General features: G+C 37.1%; 1 protein-coding gene and 1 long non-coding RNA gene across 4 annotated transcripts in view; one reads left to right on the forward strand and one right to left on the reverse strand.

The window, feature by feature from the left end:
* Positions 1-14,615, forward strand: part of LOC123865198 (RNA-binding protein fusilli) — a 99,372-nt gene that overhangs the window by 680 nt on the left and 84,077 nt on the right. The gene's annotated exons all lie outside the window — the stretch shown is intronic.
* On the reverse strand, positions 590-8,311 carry LOC123865214. The gene is made up of 3 exons (XR_006795939.1): positions 8,153-8,311; positions 6,729-6,740; positions 590-602 (listed from the first exon to the last, which is right to left on the reverse strand). It is a non-coding gene; the product is annotated as an uncharacterized LOC123865214 (long non-coding RNA).

The following is a 14,615-nucleotide window of genomic DNA, read 5'->3' on the forward strand; positions in this document are numbered from 1 at the left end:
CATTACTGAGGCGCGTAAATTATGGACCTCTTCCATTAATCACGGGAGAATGAACGGTGAGCTCTCAGGCCACAAAACAATAATTTGTAAACAATAAGTATTTTTAATTAAATAGGCACTAGCTATAGCAGTAGAGTTTGGATTCTGTCATAAAAATAGGTATTATGCCTGTGAAAGTTCTTTCAAAGTCGGTTCAGCCGTTTGGAACCGTTACTCCCCTCAAACAGATAAGAAAGATATTTGACACGAATTTTTCGTATTATTTTTTGACGGATGATGTGACCATAATATTTGGAAATAAAATCGGGACAACTTTGACACTCTAATCTCTATAAACAATATGGTGCATATTACCCGTGTTGGACGACCATACTGGTTTCCTGCGCATGGTAACGCGCGAAAATTGTATTTATCAAATTGCTGCAATCGAATTGTTTTGGCTGCCTGAATTTTGGTAAGTAATCTAGCTGCAACAAGTAGGTACACTTTAGCCAAGTGTGAGAAGGTGTCAGCCAATCCGAGGTAGGTACCTACTACCTATCGCGATCTCACACTAACTGTCAAACCTAGATATGGCAAGCGTGCTAGATGATTGAGATTTTCTTGAAATAATTTAGCAATTTGCGCACTTGTGTATATAGTAAAATTACCTTAGTAATAATAAAATTAAATATGATAATATTTTGCTGCTTAACAACAGCTAAGTAAGTACTTCAGCCAGCTACAATCCATCCGACCGTATCCTTTGACCTATCTGACCTACCTCAGTGGCCATATTATTGGATGATGCCTTAGATGTCAAAAGTACTACACATCGTCATGTCATCTATGTATTTCATACAAGCTCCCTTGCGTTTGACGTTTGATAAAAAGTCGCTGATTTGACTAGCACCTAGTCATCCTCCCTATTGAAAAGCTCGCGAACAAAACTGTGTGATTGCACGAAATAAAATTTACAGGAGAAGCAAAAAACTGATGTAAGACTTTATTATGCTTCACAGTTGTACCGTTTTGATCAAAATCACGAACTTTGGACTCGGTTTCACCACAGTTTTAGATCGTTTTGTTTGGAATGAGTTCAAATCTGTACTCAGTTCAGTGATCAAAAGTTCTGTCGTCGCATTCGCCAAGCAAATTTGCTCGTCGGGTATCAATCATGTCAGCGCCAACAAAGTTGGGACGTCTGTAAACGGCAAAAGAGAAGCTGGAATAAGATAGGTACCTACGTGCGAACTACTGCGAACTGAACATTTGCGAAACTAAAAATGATTTGCAAAATTTAACTGCTTGTGATGCATTTAAAACGTTCAGAAAAACGATGTCAAATTTCTAATAACGAGTTATATGTACTTAACTGTTTTGTAAATTGTAACCGATTTAAAAAATAAAGGATATTTTTAAATCGCTGCCTATTTTTTAAGTAAGTCATACAACTGTAATGCTTGTACCTACCTGGTAGGTATATTTGAATTTTTTATTTGTAAAGAAAATAAACAAAAGTACAAGACTAATTATTAACATTAAAAGCAGAACAATAAAAAAAACTCTAATTTACAAGTACAAGTTTGACATTCAATTTTAAATATAAAAAAAACTAGCGACCATGATTTAGAATGAAAAATTCGGGACACATAAATTTGAAAGGCTTGAACAGATACAAACCGCGGGGAGAACCGCACGTTAGACGTCATAATAAATCATCATAGATTTTTTCAACTCAAACGCAAAATTACTTTATTTCATGCATGACTAGGATAGTTCATGTCACTACATCTCTACAATCTCTACCACTACACCGGTTTGGACAAAGATTCTATTGCAAAGAACCGGCAAGGACTCTGCAGTTTAGACGTAGACGCACTAGCAGCAGTGTTAAAACTCTCTTACTCTACTAGCTGTTATGTAGATCTATCATAGGGACTTCGTCTGTGTTGGCATTTGCTGGTGCGCGTGCGGTGCCTTTTGGAGTGTTTTTTTTTGAAGTGGCCGGTTTTTGTGTTTTACTGGTGTTCTTTGGTGGATGAACTGACTGGGAAGTGCTCTAAAGGGGCGCCGCGCGTGTGTCAGCGAGCGCCGGCACAGACGAAGTACATACTTATATAGTTTCCCTAACTTGTAAATAACTACAAACTTGACATTGGCGAATCTATGTAAAGTCAGACGAGAGAAAAAAAGATCTATCATAAAAAAATTATATGACAATTTAATTCACTACATTAGTTATCTTGTGGGTAACTAAAAGCCTATTGCTTCCACGCAACTTTGTCAGGAATTCATTAATTGTTTACTAGCTTCGACTTAATAAATGCATTTTTACAATTTAATAATTCTTTCCAAATCATGCAAAAACGATTTTTTTCAACCCCACAAAGGATTTCCATAATTTGCGCAGACGACATAGCTGTTACTAGGCTTGGACGGTACTAGTTTATTATGACGGTTTTCTAGTAAGTTGATTTTGTACTGTAATTTTATCTGTACTGTGTGTAAGTTGTTTTGACTTGTATAGTGGCGTTGGATACTCTTGCCGTCGCGCGTTTTGTATGCTTCGGCCATTACATCCAAATCAGTGGAGGCCATCCAATAAATGAGGACTGGATAGCGACTAGATTTGTACGTTTCAGTTTGTTAAGCCGCGATTAAATAAAGTGATGATCTTTGCTTACTTCAAAGTCAAACCTGTTTTTTAACTTAGCAGCATAATGTGGTAAGTATAATCAACAAAAAGTTCTAACAAAAATAAATACGTTAGGTATTATGATTCGAGTTTTATCCAGATAATATACATACGTATCCGATCGGCGTTATCTTTACAGTCTGTAATTTTGATTTGAATATAAAGCTCGTTTTTTATAATCAAATCACTGATGGTTTTATAAATTCGTAAATAACTAAGAAGGTATTTTTAAAAGGCTTGGTTAGTTATTGTATATTATATTATCACATGCATGTCGAAGGACCAAAAAGGAGAAGACAAAAAAAATTAGATTAATTGCTTGAAAGAGGATGTGCCTGTAAAAGGGGTGGATAATGTGTTGACGGATGACAGAAGTGAGTGGAAGAAGAAGACATGTTGTGCTGACTGGACATAGCGTGGAATAAGGATAGGAATAAGGATAAGAAGATTAGTTAATGTATAATATTTATGACCTAGATGATACTGCGACTTAGTCCGCATGGATATAGGTTTTTTAAAAATGCCATGGGAACTGTTAGATTTTTCGAAATAAAAATTGGCCTATGTGCTAATTCAGAGTATTAGCTATCATCTCCATCCCAGACAGGCATATCTGTTCAGTCATTGTGGCGCGAAGGAGTAACAAACATCCAAACTTTCATATTTGTTATATTATTTAATAGTAAGCTCTATATAAGAGAAGGATTCGCATTTTTCAGTTACACAAAAAATTATTACTCCAGTTGTGATAACTTTAGTATCTTCCATCTACCAAATACGTTATCTTAAACGCAAGTTCGCTCCAACCTGGGCCTCCTAATTGCACACCAGGCATGATTGTCGTCGAGCGAAGCCTATCTAGCTGTATTTTGCGTAAAAAAACTGGTTTCAAAGGCTGTTTTTATACTTTCACAAACAAATTCTCAAATATGTAGTCAAAAACGTTCATTATTGTCAATTTTGTGTATGATTTTTGACATTTTGTTGGTAATTATAACAATCAAACAAGTAGGTTCTTAATTTAAAATAGTTTAGAAGAAACCCGGCTTCGGTCATACTGCGGTTTGCACTGCATCAGGTTTGGTCCTTATTGCCTAGTGAAAAATGATTGAAGACTTTTTTTCACATGTGAAAATGGTACTGTACAGCGGCCATATTTTTCCCCAAAAATTTATAATCAGTGTCATTCGGGATGATGTAAAGATACCCCATACAACCATATCTATTCAAGAAATTACAAGTTATGGCGTTGGGCAGTTCTGTAAAACAGTCACTTCACTTGGTCTTTGGAACGTCTTAATAAGTGTTAAGGTCAGTTTCAGTATTCGGCCAAAAATGTGTCAAAAATCACAGTAAGATATTGACAAGATGGCTGCGCGTATTTGAACGAAAGCGTCCTCAGCGCTCCGCATTACGCAGTCACTTTTTTCTCCAACAGTAATCTGCACGATAGTGAAAGTTTCATCAAATAATACATTCCGTTCTGTTTTTCCTACTTTAGAATCGGAATCAAATTTTAAAAGTATACCTATTTCATTTTAGTTTGTCATAAAATTGCATGCCATTTTCAGGTTTACCTAAAACTAAGTAGATAAATAAAAAGTGATTGCTTAGTGAGTTAATAATCTAATTTTAGATTTAATCAATTCTCAACAAATTGTTTTCTAAACTAATTACATTCTTAGTTCGATTGATTGTGATAAGGAAAATTATATTGTACGTATAACTGGACAGTACTGGAAATTGATTTAGTATCAATGTAAGTATTACTGGATATCAACATGGGATTATTCAAATGGCGGATCAATAAATTCCTGAGAAACGGCAACCCATTGGTCTTTCCTCTGGTGTACAAATGTTTATGACGGCAGTAAGCACTTACTATCAGATGACCTGCCTGCTGCTCATATAAAAAAAGTTTCACAGTTGTCCAGGGATAGACGTTTCATCTACGGCCTTCAGATCGAATTTCAGTCATAACGGCCAATCTACACAGAGATTTGCCATAATATGCGGTAGCAAATGACAAATCTCACATGCACAAAGTATGTGTGGGATGTGGGTGTGTGGGTACTATCTTTTCACTTACTCTCATACCCCGATGAAATGCGTGAATATGGTGGGATTGGCCATTTTACAATACAGCGAGACAAGCTTTCAGCTGGAACTCTCAGGGAAAGAAGTAGCGTATACGGCTTAATCAAACTTAGACGGTTCTGGGGCAGGATGCTAGGAAAGAGATGATATGGAAAACACCCCCACGTGAATATAGATATAGTGAATAGGACTAGAATCGGATGAATGAATATTCTTTTTACACCATGTGCGCCCTAAAAAAATTAGTACAGAGAACAAAACTTTTGAAGCAAAACAAAGTATAGATAGGAACAATTTGGTGGCCCAGGCAACTAAGCAAGCAATGGTCCAAACTCCAAATGATCCACCAAACTGTTCCGTTCGGTAGTAGATTGTTTTTGTCCGTAGCAGCCGATCTGACGATGTAGATTTAATACCGTGCATGATACAAGGACTGGTATATTATGGACATAACATAGTGAAGTGTTGCATAAGTTCTGCTGTACAATAATAAAAAGTAGTTAGCCTTCCGTACAAACTTCCGCAGGGTTACTTTTTAATTTTTTTTTTAAATGCCTAAGTAAGAACTCAAGTTACACTCAGAATAGGCATGTTACCTAACTATGTAAAAAATAAATTATTTCCTGGTGATAAAAATATACGGTCTTCAAAAATAGTAAAATCCACGTCCTCTGTTACCTACTTGCCTAATACTAAAGAAGCATGCTTAATGTTTATGACGTCACATTTCATTATTTGATACAATCCCCCATACTTAAGCGCGTGTTTTGACGTTTGATAAAAATGACTGAATTAGTACTATATTATATTATTATTGTAGTACTATATTGTATTATTATTGTAGTATTAGTGTTATTAGACTTTCCATCCCATCCTTATTTCACGTTTTTGGTGTTGGGCCTTGGCATAGTTGGAGCAGAGTATGGAATTTGGCATTTATGGCACATGTTTCCACTAAGTAAATCTTTCGCGACGAAAGTATTTTCCCAGTAGGTAATCTACGTCTATAAGAGACTTCCGGGCTAAAACTTTCGATATTTATTATTAATTATTGTATATTTTTTTTGAATTTTTAACGATCCAAGCGACTAAATAGAGGCTGCTAGACAGTTAGAACTAAAATTATTAAAAATTGTGTTATTCGTTTTTTTTAAAAGAGTTGCACTTTTACGTCAATCGTAACTATTAGTTTGACAACTGTATTAAGAAACAAAATTTTTACTATTTCGTAAAAATGTACGTAAATATGTACCTATAACATAAGAAATATGTCGATCTCTTTTGTGGCAAGACAAATATTTGCGATGTTGCAGCGAGCAAAATTAGATAGATCACGTTTGTCGACGATAGCGCTGTTTGCCTTTACAATTAAATGCTTAGTTGTGAAGGAGATAACAATATTTTCGGATTACAAAGGAATTTTTTGTTTTATTTATTTTTAGGGATCTTTAGTAAAACAAAGAAACTTTATAGTTTTGTCATGTAGCTTATGCCCACGTCTCCGTCCGCGTAAAACTTTATTGTACCCCAAATGGGTTGAATGTTTAATCGGCCGGTATGCGTTATATACATTGATAAATTGATCTCTTAATTTGAGCACTCGTCCATAACATCGTGGTCACATACTTAAAAATTCTGTAATTGTTTTAATTTACAGTTTTACACAAGATTGTTTTATAGTTGTTGAATAAAACGCCTGTGATACCTACTTGCAGACACCGAGTGAGATACAATTAAGTATAGATATAAACGGTTTTTAGGGTTCCATATTTCAGAAGGAAAAGAGAAGCCCTTGTAGGATCACTTTGTTGTCGGTTTGTCCGTCCGTCTGTCCTACCTATGTCTATCAAGAAAACCTAGAGAGTACTTCCCGTTGACCCAGGTTCATGAAAGGCAAGGTTGTGCCTTAAGTGAAGGAAACTATCCGAAAACCGTGAATTTGTGGTTACTTCACAAACAAAATGTGCTCACGAACAAACTAATTTACTAAATCACATTTACATGACGAAGTCCGTCATTAACTTGTAGTGCACTACATATAAGTGTCAGGTATACCGTGTAAGATGGTACGGAACCCTTCGTGTGCGAGTCCGATTCGCACTTCACCGGTTTTTCGATAACAAAAAAACTAAACTAAAAGTTTTTAAAAGTAAATGGAGAGAAGAAAATATGTCATATATCAAGTTTGTCCTAGTTTTGTTTCTCAAGTCATGGTCACCCTAGTTGTGTGTTGCTTATCTTGTGTGTTTGAAGTGCTAATTACTGCTTCACTTTTTATTGTGACATTTTCCGAAATAACTTCAACATTGTAAAGCAGGCTTATATATTATTGTTATTACTAGCTGATGCCCGCGACTTCGTTCGCGTGGATATAGTTTTTAAAAAAATTCCGTGGGAACTCTTTGATTTTCCGGAATAAAAAGTAGCCTATGTGTTAATCCGTAGTATAATTTACCTCCATTCTAAATTTCAGCTAAATCCGTCTAGTAGTTTATGCGTGAAAGAGTAACAAACATACGCACAAACTTTCGCCTAAGTGTATAATATTAGATTAGTGTGATAGTTTGTTGGCGTAATGTTTTAGGTTTTTTAGAATCCCGTGTATTTTTCGTTTCGGATTTTTGTTTTCTTAGAAAAATCCTAAATACAAATAATATGAACTTATTTTCTTCAACTGTAGTTGAAAATAATCGAACCTTCTTGAATCTTGACGAAACGAACAGAAACACAAACAAAAAACAAGTACCTAGTTACCTATCTGTTTACTCTGGCAACACAAGTTTAATTATTAATTAATGATTTTTACTCAATATTATAATTCATTTTTTTATATCCTACACCTATTTACATTCAATTAAAACGTTGCTGTTTTTCTAACTTTACATCGAAAACAATAGATATTCACTTGTAATGTAATAATATTTAATCATCAATGCGTGCATTTATATATTATAACAATCGTTCTTTTTATTGTTATTATTAGAAAAGCCCTTCTTACCTAATACTTACCCAGAAAAAAAACTTATTTTTATATTATTATTTATTACCTAAGTATACAGCTACTTATTGCCACTGGTTTGGAATGCCTCAATCTTTCCTACCGAGAAGAGCCAGCAAGAAACTCGGCAATTTATCTTGTAAGACAATATAATTGATGTGATGTTGATAAATAATTAAGTTAACTTAAAACTAAAGCTATAAGGGTTCTAAACGCGCCCTGGCACTCGTAGAAGTCTGAGAAGAAGCCCACAACAAATTCAGCTGGGAGTTATGTCCATTTTAAGATATCACTCGCAGTGAAGGAAAGCATTGTGAGGAAACCAGGATGCCAGAGACTTCTCCATTATGCGCTCAAAGGCGTATGGAGCCAATCCGCACCAGCTAGGCAATTCGCTAACTCAGTGTCCAACATTGAATGATAGGCACCGAGGTTGATTGGTTCTACATTACTGCTTCACTGCGTGACATTAAAATATTTTTTCGTAGAAAACCTTCAATGGATTAAATAATGAGCTCGGTGGCTATCATTCAATGTTAGACACTCATGCATGGTGATTCACTCTAGGCGATTCGCTAACTCAGTGTCTAACATTGAATGATAGGCACCGAGGTTGATTGGTTCTACATTACTGCTTCACTGCGTGACATTAAAATATTTTTCGTAGAAAACCTTCAATGGATTAAAAAATGAGCTCGGTGGCTATCATTCAGTGTAAGACACTGAAGCGTGGTGATTCGCTAACTCATCATGGACTTATGACCTTAGCCCTAAACCCTTCTCATTCTGAGAGTGCTCAGTAGTGGGCCGGGCAATGGGTTGAAATTTTAGATGATTATAGTTTGTGTATTGTGTAGCATTGTTTAAGGTCACACCTAACAGGAACTTGTTTATTTTGTTTAATAAATAAATTCACACAATAGTGCAAGATGGCTGCGAAATTAGCACCGTCTATTGCAAACTTGGGCATACCTATAGGTACTCAGTCTATTATTCATACTCTTAGTACTCAGTATCAGTAGATACTAGATAGGTACTCATTTGTCACTTGTCACTTAGGTAGTCACTTGGGTTAAATTATGGTACATAATTGTTCTAAAACACTTATCGCCATAGTAGATCATTGAAGAAAGAGATATAAATGCCAAAGACGGATTCAATACTGCCTACCTACTATGTACCTACCTACATAATATGTATAGGGTTGCCAACTACATGTACGGTCAGCGACAAGGCTAGTATATATATATATATATATATAGGATCACTTTGTTGTCCGTCTGTCGAGTCTGTCAATAAAACCTTTAGGGTACTTCCCGTTGACCGAGAATCATGAAAGGTAGGTAGGTACCTCTTATAGCACAAGTAAAGGAAACAATCCGAAAACCGTAAATTTGTGGTGCTACGATGCTGAAACCGATTACGAGTATAACAAAACTGACATACCCCTTCTGAGTTAGTCCGCTAACCTCGTAGGCGGCATCACCACTTGCCACCAGGTGAGATCGCAGTCGCAATAATAGATTTAAAAAAAATTATCTTGTACTTTTATGATGTTCATCCCAAAATGGCGATAAAGCAATTTTATGGTCGATGTTACATTGTAATTTGTATATCTAAGTACTAGCATACGACTTCATCAAACACAGGTAGGTACTTAGCGTTAATTTGGCTTAATAATATATTTTCACATGCCAGCGCAAGGTAGCTGCATACCTACATATAATTAGCACCTGAACGTGCAGAGTTGTGCAGACGTTCTAATAATTTGTAGGAACTAGACAAAGTCCTAATGTTGCTACAATGTTTAATGAGCCTCAATAGCTCAACCGGTAAAGGAGTGGACTGAAAACCGAAAGGTCGACGCTTCAAACCCCGCCCGTTGCACTATTGTCGTACCTACTCCTAGCACAAGCCTGACGCTTAGTTGGCGAGGAAAGGGGAATATTAGTCATTTAACGTGGCTAATATTCTTTTGTTAAAAAAAAAAAGGTTTAATGATAGTTAACCAAAAGGTCCATGTCAGAAACTTGCTTTACAGTCATTATAACTTCGTTTATATATAAGCGTTCAGTTCCCGAAGATTGCCAACGGGACCCTATTACTAACTAATCTTATATGGTAGTACCTACCTACGGAACCCTTCATATGCGAGTCTGACTCGCACTTGCCTGGAGCTAAATTGGCCTCCCAAGAAAGCGCTGGCTGGAGTCGCGAACGTAGATCTGAGTGCCAATAGACTCAAAATATCGGATGCTCAGACCGGGCAGAACGGTTGCAAAATGTAGGAAAACGGAGCCTATATCTAGTCAAATAAGAATTCGGCTGTTCATGTATGAATCAGTATGAATTCATCTTTTATGATGCTGTTTAAATTATGTTGTTTCATTTTCTTCTATTTCTAGTACTTACTTAGGTACCTACCTATCTAATTTAAAATTGTGTGCCTCTCTTGTGCCTCTATAATTTTTTTATAATTCCAAATTATTCCTTGAAATTAAGTGATTCTACTAATACAAACCGGTCAAGTGCGAGTCGGACTCGTACACGAAGGGTTCCGTATCATACTTTTTAATATTTATTAGATGGTCGTAAATTAGCGTGCAATAAATTGACAGTGTATCCGTCAATTTACTGCACGCTTCTTCAAGTCCGCTGCAAACTTGAAGGTAAACTTAATCGTGTGTGGCCAGCGTTACGGTTCATGAGATAGGTACATCCCACTGACAGAGACGGACAGACAGCGGAGGTAATAGGAACCCACTGGCACTCTACGGGTACGGAACTCTAAAAACGTAAATTAAGTACCTATTAGCAATAAACAGGTTCTTTTTAATGTTGTTGAACAATAGACCGACCGGTTACATTTTCTTAATAATTACCTTCCATACCACAATTTTATTTATACTTTAGGTATTGGTGAAGACAAAAGCGGCAATATCCGGTCAAACTGGACATTTATGGATCGAATTGTTTACACTGTTTACACGAAACGTTCTTTTGTTAAGCCTGGTTGACTCCGGGCTCCTTACGCAAAATAACAAGGAGTAATTTAAAAAAAACCGGCCAAGTGCGAGTCGAACTCGGGCACGAAGAGCTCCGTTCCATACTTTTTAATTTTTATTAAATGGTCTACATGGCGGCCATTTAGATTTTTTTTATTATGGGTTGATACAACAATAGAAATACATATTTTGTGAAAATTTGAAATCTCTACCTATAACGGTTCACGAGATACAGCCCGGAGAGACGGACGGACGGACAGCGGAGGCTTAGTAAAAGGGTCCCGTTGGCACACTTCGGGTACGGATCCCTAAGAAAACCGGTCAAATGCGAATCGGACTCGCCCACGAAGAATTCCGTACTTTTTTGTGATGTAACCACGAATTGACGGTTTTTGGATAGGTAGGTAATTCCCTTTACTTGTGCTATTGCTAAGACATTGCTTGCTACCTACCTCATGATTCTAGGTCAACGAGAAGTACCCTATAGGTTTTGAGTCCCTTGTCGGGTCTTGCCAGACACGACAGGCGGACAGACAGACAATAACGATGTGATCCCGTTAGGATTACTTTTTCCTTTTTTAACCCTGGGTATAGTGCGTTTCATCGAATAGTACCTATGGCGTTATGTTGGCTCCCCTGTCTGTCCAAGTCATTGGCACCATATTTGCATAAAAAGACGCAGATTTTGTTTATTTTCATTTGATTTTCCTGAATGAATTAAATGGAAATCAAATGAAAATAAACAAAATCTGCGTCTTCTCATGCCAATATGGTGCCAATGACCACCCAACAGACAGGGGAGTCAACAATATAACGCCATAGGTACTATTCGATGAAACGCACTATCGCCTAATAGATGATACGGTATGATAATAAAGGTTCTGTTAACTGGTTATACTGCAAATACTACATATGAATGTAAATACATAAATATATAATCTTAAAGATACCAGCCTATTAGGTATATTAATTTAATTCCATCTATGATAAAGTAATCTATTACCCTTTTAGCGACATAGCATCTCATCTCGTAATTGGGTTAAATACGTTATTTGTATGCGTAGTAACCTAACTACCTTCGTGAATCACACAGAATTCTAAATAAGTCCATAGAAATGGTAAAGTCCGTTTTTCCTTATCTTGAAGAAGAGCTCAACAAGTAGCTTCTCGTTGAAATGTATAAGAGACGCCTCTATACGCGGCCCATACTACTTTGTTACCGCGGACTGACAACAAAATCATGATACGAGTGAAAAAAGTTACTCCTGAAGATCTAAAGCGCCGGCCAAACCGATAACTTACGCTTTTGTCTGAGAAGGTTTCTGTCAATATGCTGTTAATTAATGATGTAAGCTACTTACGTGAGTAAAACTTACAGGTGTAATCGCGGCCTTACATCCAATGAAGAAACAGAAACACCGACGTCAGCAACATCTATTCGGTTGAGATCTATAAAACGTACATACTGTGACTTCGCTCAGACTTAAGACACTGTTAAAACGAGACAGCGCTATACCGCTGCCATAAATCTGTCTCGTTTTAACTGAAACTTAAAGTTTTAGCAAAGTCAAAATGCGCTCTATAGATTTCAACCTAAGAGTTAAAACGAGGCAGATTTATGTCAGAGACGTAACTCCGTCCCGTTTAAACTATGGTTTAAGTCCGAGCAAAATAAGTCTATAGATTTCATTTGATCGGCTGTCAAAATATAGCCACCTCGATTCATTATACGGCCATGTCTATTAATGCGCAGAGTACATGAAAGCGGAAATTATAATGTACAATTTTGTAAGAAAACTCGAGGCTGCTATTTGACCAGCCAGTCATTTAACCGCCATACGCGCCCAGCCTAACGCTATCGCTATGCAAATACGTCCTTATTTAGCTTGGCGCAAACGAGCTACTGAACACAGTCACCAGTAGACAACGACAAACAGTTCACACGCTTTTTCATACATTTTTTAGTGTGGTAGGTAGAGGCCAAGTGCTATAGCAATGTCCGGACTCGCCGCTTGAAGGCCCCTATGGACTACACAAGACGTCGAAATAATTGAAAATGTGTCAAGCTTCCAAACACCTGTCGCGAGCTATCGTCGTCGCTACTGAAAAAGTGGCGGTGGTGCGCGACAGCCAGTAGCCAGCGGTGGCTGTGGTTAGTGGCTCGTTTACGCCCAGCCTCAATCATTACTATGAGGTCTCACAGTGCGCTCGAATGCATAGTGTAGGTTCCACCAATCAGATCATTGTAAATTGACGTACAGTAATCTGATTGGTGGAAACTACACTGTGTGTTCGAGCGCACTATGGACCTCATAGTAACGTTTGTGAACACGGGTGTTAATCTTAATGTTTCACAACACATTTGCGCGGCGACAAGGCTTTTGTACCGCTTGACACTTCTTTACATATTATGGATTCAGTGATAAAAACCCTACTTGAGGAATTCGGTGATTGATTATAAATTAAATGTAGGTACCTAATTATACAAACTTGTGGTTATAAACAAATAAAAACAGGTTAACTATTTGACCATGACTTCACTAGTTATTAAGTTTCATGTGGTTTCTTGTTTTGAGCGCGTTAAAAAACTGTTTAGATAGGTACTTATGCGGTGTTTTTTTATCAATTAACTTCCCTACCTACTTTATTAGTACTTAAATAACTTAATTTACCAAAATAGACAAAGAAAATCGGTGTAAAGCAAGTCCGAGAACTACACGAAGGTTTCCGTGCTATCGTACCTAGTAGATACGAGTATATCTTTGTTTTGTTGTGGTGTCTTCTCAACAAACTAGTCTATCGGGGTACGGCGGGCCTCAAGGCCGAGCCTCCTTGCCCTGGCGTGTCCTCACAGGTTCTTGGGTTGCCTACCTAGATTATTAATTTCAGTCCTTCATAATTGGCGGAGGTCGCGCCTGAATTCGACATCGGCCTTGAGGCATCTGGTTTCTCCTGAAGATATTATATTTTACCATGAAATAATATTATGTTTACAAATCGATCACGATCAGTATAATAGCTTAGTAAAAAGTAGACTCTTAGCCGTTAAATCATACGAATTATAAATGCAAAAGTGTCTGTTTGTTTGTTTGTCCTTTCTTCACGAACTAACTAAGCCACCGTTCGACTTGATTTTTGGCATAATCATAGTTGAACGGCTTCTTTTTATCCCGGCAAATCAAAGAGTCCCCACGGGCTTTATAAAAACCTACATCCACGCGGACGAAGTCGCGAGTATCAGCTAGTGTTTATTAAATTATATCATTGATGGCGCTGTCCGTTAATAACTTGCAAAGTTGTAAAGCTGTTGGAAAGTGTTATTTTTCTTGTACGGTGGTACACTCTTCGTCTACGGAACCCACTTGACTGGTCTTTTTCCAACCCTGCCCGGCTAGCATGGGCAATAGATAAAAATTATATCCCCCGATTATATCCACTGATGTCATAGAAATCAGACAGACTTAGACCAAGCTTAGACATTGTTAAAACGAGACCGCGTTATATCGCTGGCATAAATCTGTCTCGTTTTAACTGAAACTTAAGTCTAAGCAAAGTCGAAGTAGGCTCTATAGATTTCGACCTCAGTTTTACGCAACACAGTCTGTTGATTGCATTGATCTTTATTTCCGCAAAAAAGAGCCATTAAACGACGTATTGTGTTCTTTATGGCTGGTTAACATGAATTGAGCTTATTCTGTCTCAACTCATTTACCATAGACAAGTTAGATTGTTTTGAATTAATCACTAGCTGGAATAATGACGGGAAAAAATTAAGTTAAAGAGCACTACTTTGATTTCATTCCGCTCTCATTAAAACAATGTACCTACCTACCTAACC

Source organism: Maniola jurtina, chromosome 5 (assembly GCF_905333055.1).
Source record: "Maniola jurtina chromosome 5, ilManJurt1.1, whole genome shotgun sequence".
Lineage (NCBI taxonomy): Eukaryota > Metazoa > Arthropoda > Insecta > Lepidoptera > Nymphalidae > Maniola > Maniola jurtina.